Source organism: Protopterus annectens, chromosome 1.part1, assembly GCF_019279795.1.
Source record: "Protopterus annectens isolate FY-2018-M chromosome 1.part1, PAN1.0, whole genome shotgun sequence".
Lineage (NCBI taxonomy): Eukaryota > Metazoa > Chordata > Ceratodontiformes > Protopteridae > Protopterus > Protopterus annectens.
The window spans coordinates 1,695,417,410-1,695,431,560 of NC_056726.1; the positions used below are offsets into that span (position 1 = coordinate 1,695,417,410).

General features: G+C 36.6%; 1 protein-coding gene across 1 annotated transcript in view; it reads left to right on the forward strand.

The window, feature by feature from the left end:
- Positions 1-5,237: 5,237 nt before the first annotated feature.
- The window catches only part of LOC122816608 (pancreatic secretory granule membrane major glycoprotein GP2-like), a 262,678-nt gene continuing 253,764 nt past the window's right edge, over positions 5,238-14,151 (forward strand). The window contains exon 1 of the mRNA XM_044089515.1: positions 5,238-5,383. The gene's annotated coding sequence lies outside the window, so the exon portion shown is untranslated. The remainder of the gene's footprint in view (positions 5,384-14,151) is intronic.

Below are 14,151 nucleotides of genomic sequence, written 5' to 3' on the forward strand. Positions count from 1 at the left end.
ATCACATATAGAGAGAGGTTTTGTGTATAACAGCTGCTTCTTGCCTCAAGGAAGCATTCTTACAGTAAATTAAAGCCAAACCAATGTTTTTTGTTAGAATTTTAAAACAAAAAAGAAAATGATAGAAAAAACGTATATACAGCACTCTTTAGTGTAGATACAAATAGATACATACTCAACAAGCTTTTTTCTCCCCTTTCCTTTCAAGACATTTTTCCCAAGGGGAAATTATTAAAACTAAACCACAAAGCAAATAAAGAGAATAAATATATCACTCAATAAAACAAAGCAGACACTAATAAATTGTCAGCATTCATATTAGTTCTAATAAATTACCCACTAGTCACCATGAAGCACAGATTTCATAACAGTTTAAAGTTCCCAACTGTTATATTAAACTGTAGTAGTATGTTACTATTTTGCAGAAGTTATTTAATCATAGCTCTGCTTTCCAGAGTGCTATAATGTCATAAAACAGTGCTAAAAATACCAGAGATCCATGACTGCAGGAAGAATAACACTAATGAAATAATAGTTACTTATCCTTTATCGTCTTTTTTTCTGAAGATGTCCATGAATTAATTTCAGCAATTCTTTTCAGTGCCTATTCCATATCTTCTATTTTCTCTATTAATTTGCTTGTTTTCATGTAAGACACATCAGAGTCCATATCCTCAAAGATTTTACATCCCTCTGTGAGAAATATTTTAAGTCTGGCAGGAAGCAATAGATGAACTTTTATTTGTTTCTTTTTTAGTTTCTTCATGATAGGAAGAAAGAGCTTTCTTTTGGCTATCACTGAAGAGGAATAATCATTGTCAAAGCACACAACATTGTCATTTACTTTTATGGGAGACTTAGCCCATGTTGTTTTCAATGCTAGCTCTTTGTCTTGTGATGATATAAATTTCACTATAACAGATCTTGAAGCATTTTTGTTAGAGGTAAAAGCAATAGATCTGTTTGCCCTTTCTATTCCAAAGGAGAGGGCTTCAGGAAGGTTTAGAACAGTTGGCAACCAAGTAGTTAGAAAACTCACCATGTTGCTTCCTTCAATGCTATCTGGTAAACCAAAAATTCAAAGATTATTCCTTCTTGACCTATTTTCTAGGTCTTCTATTTTGTTTTGAAGAGCAGTGTTCTGTTTTAACAGTAATTCTATGTTATTTTCTCCTTCTTGAAGTTTTAAATCCACATCACTGAGAGACTGCTCTATGTCCAAAATTTGAGACTTTTGAAGTTGTAACTCCTTGTGTATTAGATCCATCTGTTTAGAACATTTTTGTTCAGAACTGTCTATTTTTGTTCATAGAATCTATGAACCTATGAAAACTATCTATTTTTGTGTCCATTTTGTATAATTTCAATGACATCTCTTGTAAAGTCATTGTCACAGCTAAGAGTTCTTTCTTGATAGAAGAGTCTGAAGAATTATTCTTGGAATGGCTCATCATTCAGGCAGAGATGCTGCAATATGTTTTTTTTAATTTTTTGACAGGGAAACATAAAGGAAATTGTCTAATTGTTTAGATAATCTTTCTTTATGTTAATAGAAATCAAAATAGGAAGAAAAAACCCAATTGGGTTACTTTTGAGAATTAAATCCTGTCAGGAATGTATAGCATTGGTAGAGCTGAGAGAAACTGCTGCTAGTCAGTGTACATCTTGGCCACGCCCCACCACTGTAATTATTTTTGATCTGCATGTTTGGCATAATGCTGTTTCAATAACACGCCTAATGTACAGATTACAATGTTACCTACCTGATCATTTTCATTCCTAAGTTGTTACAGTAATTACAGGTTGTAACATTTATATTAACATTCTAAAAACATATATGTCTAACATTTTTTTAATTTATCTTAAAATACTTTAACTCTTCCATAATTAAAAAAAAACATGCTTAATACTTTCCACAGCTTTACACATCTTACACAGTCTTTCACTTACTTGTTTTTATGTAATTTCTTCTTTAATTGGCATCTTCATTTATATAACTCTTCATAACAAGTCCCTTAACTCTTTTCTTTAAAAAATATTGTTTGTCTTTCCTGTATTATTAATCTAAATCATCACTTTATTTCTCCAAAGGTTTAATATAGCAATAGTTAATTATTATTTGTACATATATTTTTCTTTTATTTGGTATATCATTTATAATGATATTCTAAAAATGACAGTTTTCCTTCTAGTCCCTTAAGTCTACATTATAATTTTCCCTTCCCTTTATCCTGTGATGCCATGTTCACCCAAACATCATTATACTTTTCCCATTATATACATCCCCAACCATCTTTGTCTTGGTATTTCAACTTGTACAGAATCCAGCAGGAATGCAAGAAATCAAAATAACTCCTTTGGATATTTTTTAATTCTAAGCCACATCCTTTCTTGTCCCAATATAAAATTCCTCTCTTTAAATTTAAGTTAGAACTCCATATTATCTTTAAAACAGCTGTATTAGATCTTTCTCCATTTAGATAGGAAATGCATGTGTTACAACTGCATAGTCTAATTTACCTAATGGGTATCTCCCTCTCTCTCTCTCTCTCTATATATATATATATATATATATACATATATAGAATAAAATAAGTTACATTAATTCCATACATTTTCATTTAATATAATTCCTGTAAAATAGTTTTCCAAACATTATCTCTTATATTGCCTCCATTAGGCTGACAAGTCTGATATGCAAAGTTATGAAACACATGATCTGGTTCCCACACAGTTTGGTTTTGTGAAGGGTAGATCATGCATGCTCAACTTGGTTAACTGTTTTGAGTCAGTCAGCAGAGCTATGGATGAAGGCAAAGTGGTTCATACAGCCTACCTTTATCTGGCCAAGGCCTTTGAAACCATTCCTCACTCAGGAATCATAGAAAAACTCACTAAGGTAGGCATCAATTCTTATATCACTAGGTGGGTTGCAAACTGGCTCACAGATAGAACCCACAGTGTGAAAGTAGCTGACTCCAAGTCAGACTGCTGACCAGTTACGAGTGGAGTCCCACAGTGATCAGTCATGGGTCCACTTCTGTTTGATATCTACTTCTCTGAAGTCCAGGCCAACACAAAGGGACTCTAGCTGACAAATTTCACAGATGATTGCAAGTTGGGAGCCATTATCAACTCCCCAAGTGACATTGACATCCTACAGAAAGGCCTCAATGAGACTAATGACTGGTGTCAGAACCATGGCCTTAAGCTCAATGCCAAAAAATGTGTTGTCATCCCCTTTGGGAAAAAATCCATTCCCATGAATTACCACATTGATGGTAGTCCACTGAACAGAGAAGGCATTACAAGAGATCTAGGAACACAGGTTGACAGCAACCTCTCTTTAGACCACCACATTGCCACTGTGGTCAGAAAGTCATTCTATGCTGCACATCTTATTACTAAAGGTTTTGCATCCAGGAAGAAAGAGGTCATTATCTCCCTCTACTCTTCCCTCATTAGGCCAATACTCAAGTGCAATGCCCTATTTGGCATGTACCTCACTAGACACCTGCAACAACTAGAGAGGCTGCAAAAGTACCTCACAAAGAGGATCCTAGGCCTTAAACACTTGTCCTCAAAAAACTCCAACTATTCTCTGTCTCATATTGCCTACTTAGAGGCAATCTCTGCTTAACTTACAAAGCCATGTCTGATCTAGCTCTATTAGAAATGCTACATCTAAAGAAATCTCAATTACCTCCACCCCACATGCTCCAGAGACCTCAACCTCATTACCACAATCAACAGAACATGCTGGGGGGACAACTTCATAACCCAGAGACTTCCCATGCTATGGAATAGACTTCCCATACATGTCAAACAGAGCACATCACTGGCCCTCTTCAAGAGAAATCTTGATGAGTGGATGGGAAATTGAAAATTCACCCCAGGGATCATTCCAGTGGCTCTACTTGACAGAGGCACTGGGAATTAAGGTTAGGTGGCACAATGCCAGGGTAATACTATGGGCTGGGCTTGTAAAGGCTCCAGAGCCATTAGCCTAGTACACACCTATGAACCTATGAACCTATGTCTAAGTCACCCAAAGTGATTCCCATTAAAGTGATGCCAGTTATTGAAAAGGGTATATCCCTTAAAGATTAAATATATCCATATCCTTGACTCTTTTGTCTATTAAGACACAATCCATGAAACTTAAATTCTTTTTTCTACAATTCTAAAATAAATTGCTTTTCTAACCATTTCATCTACATTCAAATTTGATATTCATTTTCTATAATTTTATAAAAACAAATTATTTTTTCTAACCATTTCAACTATGTTCAAAATTGACATTCACAGTGTTGATCTTGGCAGGTTTTTGCTTTGTTTTTATTATTAACTATGCAAATGAGAGCTTTTTAATGGAGAGGGATAGGTTGATAAGTTGATATTCAATTGCTGATATAAAATATGCACATTGACAATATTGTATATTGCATGCTATATTGTTGCATTTTGTCCTGAGACCAGCAATTTCTGATGTAGGATTAGTCAGATATGAAAGTAGGATGATTGTGCTTTGACAAAAAAGTTAGGGAATTAATAAAAAGGGTTCACTTACCTTATAAAGGAGTACCATTAGAGGTAAGACATGATACAAATGGACAAATTATATGGAGATTTTTGCATTTTATATGCTGTATTACCATCTGTGTTACTATATGGTCATTGTACTATAGACACAATGTACACATCTACAAAAGTGAAAGAGGTATAAGGTATAAAAGCAACAGATGTGCCAGAAGTTACATTTAACTTCATTTACAAAATGTTGGCATAGTTGTTTGATGAAACAATGTAACTTTTTCATGGGTGTGATATTCAACTGTGGCAAAACCTGAAGTGACAATTAATTTAGAAGGAGAATATTCTGTATAGTACTTGTTTTGACTTGGGATTGCATGACTAAGCAGATGTCAACCAGTGTCTCACCCACAATTATCTAGGTGTGTACAGCATTACTTTAGGAGCATATAGCTGACAGGTGACACTTTGCAGAATGTAACCAGTAAATTATAATAAAAGAACACTAATAACCTTTTGACATAAAATATGTACTTCTAATGAGTCAGACAGAGGATCAAAATAATTAAAAAAAATTCCTTCATAGGTACATCATTGACATTTGTATGTTTCCTGGTACTAGATTTTAAAAGAGACTATATACACCTACATATTTCACATTGTGTGCATTTGCATCCTGAATTCTGGTAATTTATATTATAAATTGATGAGTCTTAAAATAGAAGAAAAACATAATTGTAATGACAGTTGGCAGTTTCACTGTATACCTCCAGAGTATATAAAGTGACACAGAACAGTTAGCTGAAGAGATCACTTTTAATCATTAAGAAGATTCTGAACAAGCTGAAAGGTGAGAACGTTTATGAAAAGAAGAAATTTAATTTTGAAAATACTTAAGAATATGATGACATTATATGGTATTCCTTAAAGCATCTAGAGACATGATTTCCTCTGTTCTGCCTGATGACAAGCAAGAATGCTTTGCACGTATTGTAGTTTTCTTATGCTGATCCAAATATATTTAGGAATTTTTACTACTTTTCTTTGAAACCAAATTTGTGGAATTTGAATCGCAATGAATACAGCTGGCTACAGGACTAAAGGATGACATCCAAAGCAAAATGTTTATTCTAACCTATGGGCAAAAGTACAAAACTGTGGAATTTGTAAGCAATGAGCTCTATTTCATAAAACAAAACTGGCAAGTTGCATATGCACAGATTTTGGAGAACTAATGCCTTAGGGGAATCATAACCTAGTTAATTATTTAATTATGTTTACTTCAAAAGGCATAAGCAATCGTATTTCATGTTTAGATTTGTCATTTTGTCTCCTAAAACAAAAGATTCTATTGACACATAAAATGATTTGATAAAAAGATTCTGGATCACAGAGATACATAGAGTTTTGTAATAGAATTCTGTGGTAATTCAAAATTAGCCTATTTAAGGCTCAGAAAAGAAAGTAATAAATAATACTTATTTAATATATTTTGTTAATGAGCCAGAGTCACCTCATTAAATGTGCCTTTTTGTGTTTGTCACCAGACTAAAGCATAAGCTGCTCTTTTTAGGGATAGTAAATGACTACTTTTGTTTAAAAGTGGCATTCTCTCATTTTCAGAATATGCAAATCACAGGTGACCAAACAGAGTAATTCAGTATGGGATTTATACTAATGTATTGCTTTCATTATCTATACTATATTGCACAACAAGGCAGATTAGACTAAAGACCAGGTAAAAAAAAAAACATATGCAGATACTTGAATATTGTGCACATATGGTGTTGGAAGAAAATTTGGGAAATGTTTCGAAGCCTTGTATCTGATTTAATAGTAGTTTTTAATTAATTAATTAATTAAGCCACCTGAAGTAAAAAGAAAACCTAGACATGGCTGTTTTTTGCATTTATGAGGATACTAACACTTTTGTTTGATCATATCAGCACATTTCTCTCTTTAAGTAGTGGTACTGTGTAAACTTAAGTTGAAAGATATAATGAAAGATGCATTGTTATAAATATTACATTCATTTTGGTGCAAGCCTGTGAATGATCAGATAACTTGTTTGAGTGTTTTTCGCCTATAAGACAGCTGCACTGGGGGTTATTGACCCAGACAAAGGGACTTATCCCATATTCTAGTGCTCATACTTTAGTCCAGCAAGAATAAGTGCTGTAATCCTTATGTGGCTAGGGCATTATATGGAGCTCAGTGCTGTAATCCTTATGTGGCTAGGACATTATATGGAGCTAAGTGCTGCAATCCTTATGTGACTAGGGCATTATATGAAGCTAAGTGCTGTAATCCTTATGTGGCTAGGACATTATATGGAGCTAAGTGCTGCAATCCTTATGTGACTAGGGCATTATATGGAGCTAAGTGCTGTAATCCTTATGTGGCTAGGGCATTATATGGAGCTAAGTGCTGTAATCCTTATGTGGCTAGGGCATTATATGGAGCTAAGTGCTGTAATCCTTATGTGGCTAAGGCATTATATGGAGCTAAGTGCTGTAATCCTTATGTGACTAGGGCATTATATGGAGCTAAGTGCTGTAATCCTTATGTGGCTAAGGCATTATATGGAGCTAAGTGCTGTAATCCTTATGTGGCTAAGGCATTATATGGAGCTAAGTGCTGTAATCCTTATGTGGTTAGAGCATTATATGGAGCTAAGTGCTGTAATCCTTATGTGACTAGGGCATTATATGGAGCTAAGTGCTGTAATCCTTATGTGACTAGGGCATTATATGGAGCTAAGTGCTGTAATCCCTATGTGACTAGGAGTATATGGAGCTATGTGCTGTAGGCCTTATGTGGCTAGGGCATTATATGGACCTAAATTCTGTCATCCTTATGTGGCTAGGGCATTATATGGACCTAAATGCTGTTATCCTTATGTGGCTAGGGCATTATATGGAGTTTGTACATAAGTGAAGCCTGTACACAACTACTGATAGTTTAAAAAGATTGGAAAGAAGAGCTCATTATACTTGATGATTAGAATATGATTTGTCTTGCTGCCCTGTGCACATTTTATTATTTCCCTTAAGAACGGTACAGTCTCCTCCCCCTGTAAGACTTGAGAAGGCTTAACTGGAATTTGCCCAGTCAACAAAGTGTGGAAGTAATTAAATACACAAATGAATTGTGTCAAATATGACAATAAAATTCTATAACAAGGTAAGAGAACATTCTGTCTTCAGCACTATTTTGTATTTATCTTTGATAGTCCATGATGTCAGTATTGGCATTTGTCTACTGGCTCACCCAAATATTAATACTATGTCACAATATTTTCTCCCTTCTTTGTGACAAGAAATAATAAGACATGTTTGTGTGATATCCATAGTCTTATGTCAAAGGAAATAAAACTTGGCACATATTTATAAATACATGTATGCATGTATGTGTATATATATTTACGGTGGATATAAAAAGTTTACACATATATACGGTGGATATAAAAAGTTTACACACCCTTGTTAAAATCCCAGGTTTTTGTGATATAAAAAAAATGAGACCACAATAAATCATGTCAAAACTTTTCCCACCTTTAATGTGACCTATAACCTGTACAATTCAGTTGAAAAACAAACAAATCTGTTAGGGGAAAAATATAAAAAATAAAAAACGTACAATACGCTGGTTGCATAAGTGTGCACACCCTTAAACTAATACTTTGACCCAATGGGAAAAGGAATGCATTTTTATGCATAACAAGTTTGTTCCTCATTTATTATGGTATAAACATTTCGTTGATGATATTTTTATGTTGTGGAAGGGTTCTGAAGTTATGCTATTACAGTTTGTGGATTACCTACACACTACCACTCCATTTTTGAAGTTTTCAGTTAAATAATCTAAACATAAGCTAGACTTCATAGATGTGAATATATGCAAGACAGATATGGATGGGCTATCCACAAGTATTTATACGAAAGAGACAAGGAAAAATGCATATCTCCATAAAAATAGCATGCATCCCCGACACGTATCAAGAAATGTATTGAAATCTCAATTTCTTAGAACTATGAGGCTACACAATGATCAGCAACAGTTACAGTCAGCATTTAATAATTTGAAGCTTGATTATTTAGCAAGAGGTTATAAGGAGGATGATATTAATTCTTATATTGAGTCAGTCCTGTCCATGAGGATTGGGGCAGATAAGCCGTATTTTTCTAAATAAACATCTCCTCCTGTTAATATCTAAGCTGCAACAATGAGCAACACCACTAGATTTCCTTTGACTTTTTCTAGTGATGTAGGTGCCATCTGTGACGTGATTAAGAAACACTGGAGTATTTTACTTGCTAATGAGGAACTCAGGGATATCATCACTGCTACACCACAGTTCTCTTTTAAGAATAACAAATCCCTCAAGAGGCATTTATGCTATAAAAGACAAGGACACACCTCGGCTATTTTTTTCCAAGATTTGGTACACATATGTGTAGACATTGTAATATCTGTAAATATATATTTACAGGAGTTAGATTTGTAGATCCGTTATTACGCTATTTGATAGATTTCTGCTTTTATGCAGATTGTTCACCCACAAATTTGGTCTATTATAGTTTTTGCACTGTATGTGGTGATTATTATACTGGCAAAACTTATAGGTCACTTAGAGAATGCATACAGGAACACATTAAAGACATTAGGAATGGTAGTGAAACAAATGCCCTAGCGAAACATATGACTACTTTAGAAACATAACATAATTTTACATTTTTTTGTTTTAGAATTAATAGATGCGGATGAAATGGGAGGTAACATTAAGACAAGAACTGAAACATGTGAGCAGAAGTGGATTCTGTATTTTCAGGCTGATAAGAGTACCTGGTATGAAGCTATACCAGTTGTTTTTGTTTTGTTAAAGTTTTTTACCTAGCCTACCTGGGGCCGAGCATTGTTTTATTTTGTTTATTCTTGTTTGTACTGCTGCAAGGAACCATTGCCTAGTTGCATTGTTATGTTTGTATTTCCATTTTCAAAATAAGCAGTTTTATACAATAGCAAACATGTAAAGCTTAAAGTTACAGTATGGACATACAGTAATAGAAAGTCAGCTATACTAGAGGAAATCTGTAATCAGTAAAATATAATCATTGTATAGTAATACATGACAAATTAGCACATGCAGTGAGATTTAAAATGCCAAGTTGCAATTTCACAGTTATGGGTAAGAGAACTAAAAGAAAGAAGATCCCTGAGCAGCATCCTACCATTACCCAGAATGATACCACAGTACAAGCAGAAAATGATTGATTTCAACAATTGGCTAAGTTTTTGGTGTCATTCTAAGCGGATCCAATATCTGCCTGCCTGGGATGACATGATTGACAGACCTCAATGCTTTGCCAGAGATGACCTGAATCTGTCACTCCTGGGCTTTTGGATACTGGTCAAGGCTCTTGCCACCCCTATAGTGCCTTTTTTAGGCAGTGTTCCAAAGACCAAATTACCACTGTAACAGCTAGAAACAATTGCAATCTGAGGGTCATGCTGCTCAATGCTAGAAGTCTAAATCTCAAATTGCACTTTTTCAAAGCACTCCTTAAAATGGAGAACATTGACATTTATGTTGTAACAGAGACCTGGTTCAAGGCAGCAGAAAGCACCCCTGCACTACCAGGCTATAACTCATTCCACACCTTTCGGCCCCAGAACTTGGACTGAAGCTCCAAAGGCAGTGGTGTTTCCATATTCATAAAGAATGTACACACCTCCAGACTGGTAGCCCAATATAATGCATAAGAGATCCTTCAAGTACAGCTAACATTGGGTAAGACAATGATTCAGGTCGTAGACTGCTTTAGGTCCCCAACCATGTCCCAAGACTCACACTCCACATTCCTAAGGACCCTGGAGAATATTAGTGTCCAACCTAACACTCATACTGGGCGACTTCAACCACCCCTCCATTAACTGTGAAAACTACTCATGTACAATACACTTGCCAATCGTTTCCTGGAATTCATTAATTCCAATGCCCTGGATCAGCTTGTTCTTACTCCTACTAGAGGTAGCAACATCCTCGACCTGGTCGTTACTAACATGGGTGACCAATGTGCTACACCAATAGTCAACTCCTCCCTGGTAAGATACAACCACAAACTAATCACCTTGGAAATCCACATCCCTCCCACAACCCACCTCCTCTGCAAAGGTAACCACCATGAAAAACTTCTCTAACTATGGGGTTCTAAAAGCAGAGGTGGCTAACTTCATGACACTCATGCAAATGGAGAATAGTTGCATGACTGCCAAATTATACACCAATGCACTCTACAAACATGTACACAAATGCATGGATCTTGCCATATCCAATAGAACCAAGACACTCTCCTCCAAAAAAGGAAACCAATCTCATGGTTCCTGCCATAAACAAACTCTACAATAGAATGAGGAAACTGATGTGGAATAAGGTGAAGTCCCAAGACTAGAAAAACTCACTTATCAGCCTCAGCAAAAAGTTGAGATCCCTCATCAAATCCTCTAAAGCTATCTATGAAAACAGAATTGCAGCAGATAGTACAGACAACTACAAGGCCTTCTATAGTTATGTAAAGAATCTCCATGGCAATACCCAGATTTGCTCTGAGCTACTCCAAAATGATACCTCCTATACCGAGGCAACAGATATTGCCAATATACTGGCCGACAGATTCAGTGCCTACTTTACCCCTCTCTCCCTCACAAAGGACCAATCACAATACCAGTAGATTGCCAGGCACCCAGTATTACTGGTTAATAAATCACTGTCCAAGGCCAAGAATACAGCTTCTATGAGACCAGACAATATCTCTGGCTGTGTTCTACATGAACTATAGAGTGAACTGGCACCTCACCTGTGTACCCTGTTCAATCACAGCCTCACTGCAGGCTTTGTCCCTACTGAATGACACACTGCTGCAGTCATCCCTCTCCACAAAGGAGGAGAAACTACAGACCCTGGGAACTATCGTCCCATTAACCTGACAAGTCTGATATGCAAAGCTATGGAATGCATCATCATGGAACTAATAAACAAGGATAAAGGGAATCTCCAAACTCTGGCTCCCACACAGTTTGGTTTTGTGATGGGTAGCTCATGCCTGCTCAACTTGGTCGACATCTCTGAGTCAGTCACCAGAGCTGTGGATGAAGGCAAGATGGTTCATACAGCCTACCTTGATCTGGCCAAGCCATTTGATATCATTCCCCACTCAGGAATCATAGAAAAACTCTCTAAGCTAGGCATCAACCCATATATCACTAAATGGATTGCAAACTGGCTCACAGATAGAACCCACAGTGTGTAAGTAGCTGACTCCAAGTCAGACTGTTAACCAGTCACGAGTGGAGTCCCACAGGGTTTGACCCCAGGTCCTCTCCTGTTTGGTATCTACTTCTCTGAAGTCCAGTTCAACACAAAGGGATTCTGGCTGGCAAAGTTCGCAGACAATTGCAAGTTGGGAGCTATTATTAACTCCCAAAGTGATGATGACACCCTACAGAAAGGCCTCACTGAGACCAACGACTGTTGTCAGAACCATGGCCTTAAGCTCAATGTCAAAAAATGTGTCATCATCCCCTTTGTGAAAAACCTACTTCCCATGAATTACCACATTAATGGTAGTCCACTGAATACAGAAGGCATTATAAGAGATCTGGGAACACAGGTTGACAGCAACCTTTCTTTTGACCATCACATTGCCAGTGTGGTCAGAAAGTCCTTCTATGTGGCACATCACATTAGTAAGGGTTTTGCATCCTGGAAGAAAGAAGTCATTGTCTCCCTCTGCTCCTCCCTCATTAGGCCAATCATCGAGTATAATGCCCCATTTGGCATGTACCTCACTAGACACCTGCAACAACTGGAGAGGCCACAAAAGTACCTCACAAAGCAGATCCTAGGCCTTAAACACTTGCCCTGTATGGAAAGATTCAAAAATTCTGTCTCATATTGCCTACTTAGAGGTGATCTGTGCTTGACTTATAAAGCCATGTCTTATCCAGCTCTGTTAGAAATGCTACATCTAATGAAATCCCAATCCCACCGCACCACATGCTCCAGAGACCTCAACCTCATTAACACACTCAACAGAACATGCTGGAGGGCAGGCTTATAACCCAGAGACTGCCCATGCTATGGAATAGACTTCCCATACATGTCAAACAGAGCACCTCACTGGCCTTCTTCAAGAGAAATCTTGATGAGTGGATGGGAAATAGAAAGTTCACACCAGGGATCACTCCAGTGGCTCTACTTAATAGAGGCACTGGGAACAAATGTCAGGTGGCATGATGCCAGGGCACTTCTATGGGCTATGCTTGTAAAGGCTCAAGGGGCATAAGTCTAGTACACACCTGTGGACCTATGAAATAGAAAATTCACCCCGGGGATCACTTCAGTGGCTCTACTCGACAGAGGCACTGAGAATTAAGGTTGGGTGGCACGATACCAGGGTAATCCTATGGGCTGGGCTTGTAAAAGCTCTGGGGCCATTAGCCTAGTACACACCTATGAACCTATGAACCTATATAATAAGAAAGCAACTGACATATTCTTTACACTATCAAAAATAAACATAAAAATCTAGACTCCCTATATAGAGCAAATCAATATCTTACAGTATCCACAAGAAAATCCATAGCAGCAACCTACCTACTCCCACCTCTGTTGTATGCATTGCCTATTTTCCCTAACCTCAACAATACCCTCAAGTCCAACCTTGATGCATTCTATAATAAAATAGCAGAGACTCCACATATTGATCTCATAAAACAACACTGCCCAGCTATGAAGGAACTAAACTGCACAGAACTCCCAAATAAGCTATCCTACTCTCAGCTCAATACTGACCACAAACTTAACTACAAGAAAGATAGTTTCTCTGTCCAAAAAGCATAGTCCAACCATACAACAGCAGCAGAATACCATGCTCCAAGAAAAAAAATCACTCCAAGCTGTAAGAAACAGAAAAGAATACACTTATAAAAGGTCATTCTATTGTCACTGTGTCTTAAAACTGTGGAACTTCATCTCATTAGCATTAAAGCTTACAAAAAGCAACAAATGCTTTAAAAATCTGCTAAAACAGCATCTGCAAGGCACTTGGCTCTGCTCTTGCTCTATACCTGGATGCATTTTGATCCTGAAGAAAATACAAGCTGCATTATCTTTGACAAAAAGCTGCTCTGTACATTCCTCTCAACTTCTTTGTTTAAGAAAGCTAAGCAAAGCCAAACATAATGGAGAGGACAAATGCCCAAAAATTGGGACACATCTTAAAAATTGCTCATATAAACTTAGAAATAACAAGTCTTGCAATAACATGCATTTTCTGAAGGATATGAAATCTGAAACTCAAATATCTGTCGTTATTTAGTGACTTCAATTATCAGTGATTTGCAAGAAAACTACAGATTTTATAAGGAAGAGACCAAAATTATGAGTAAAAATCTGGACATTATTTGAAAATCTGGACAGCTAATAGGTATGACTAAATACAATATGGTGATCATTACATGACTTACTAATTTCAATTCAATTGCCAATCTTTGTATTCCTGTTTTTTTCATTGTATTTCAGTCTGCTATCATTTTATACAGACACAGGTAATGTCT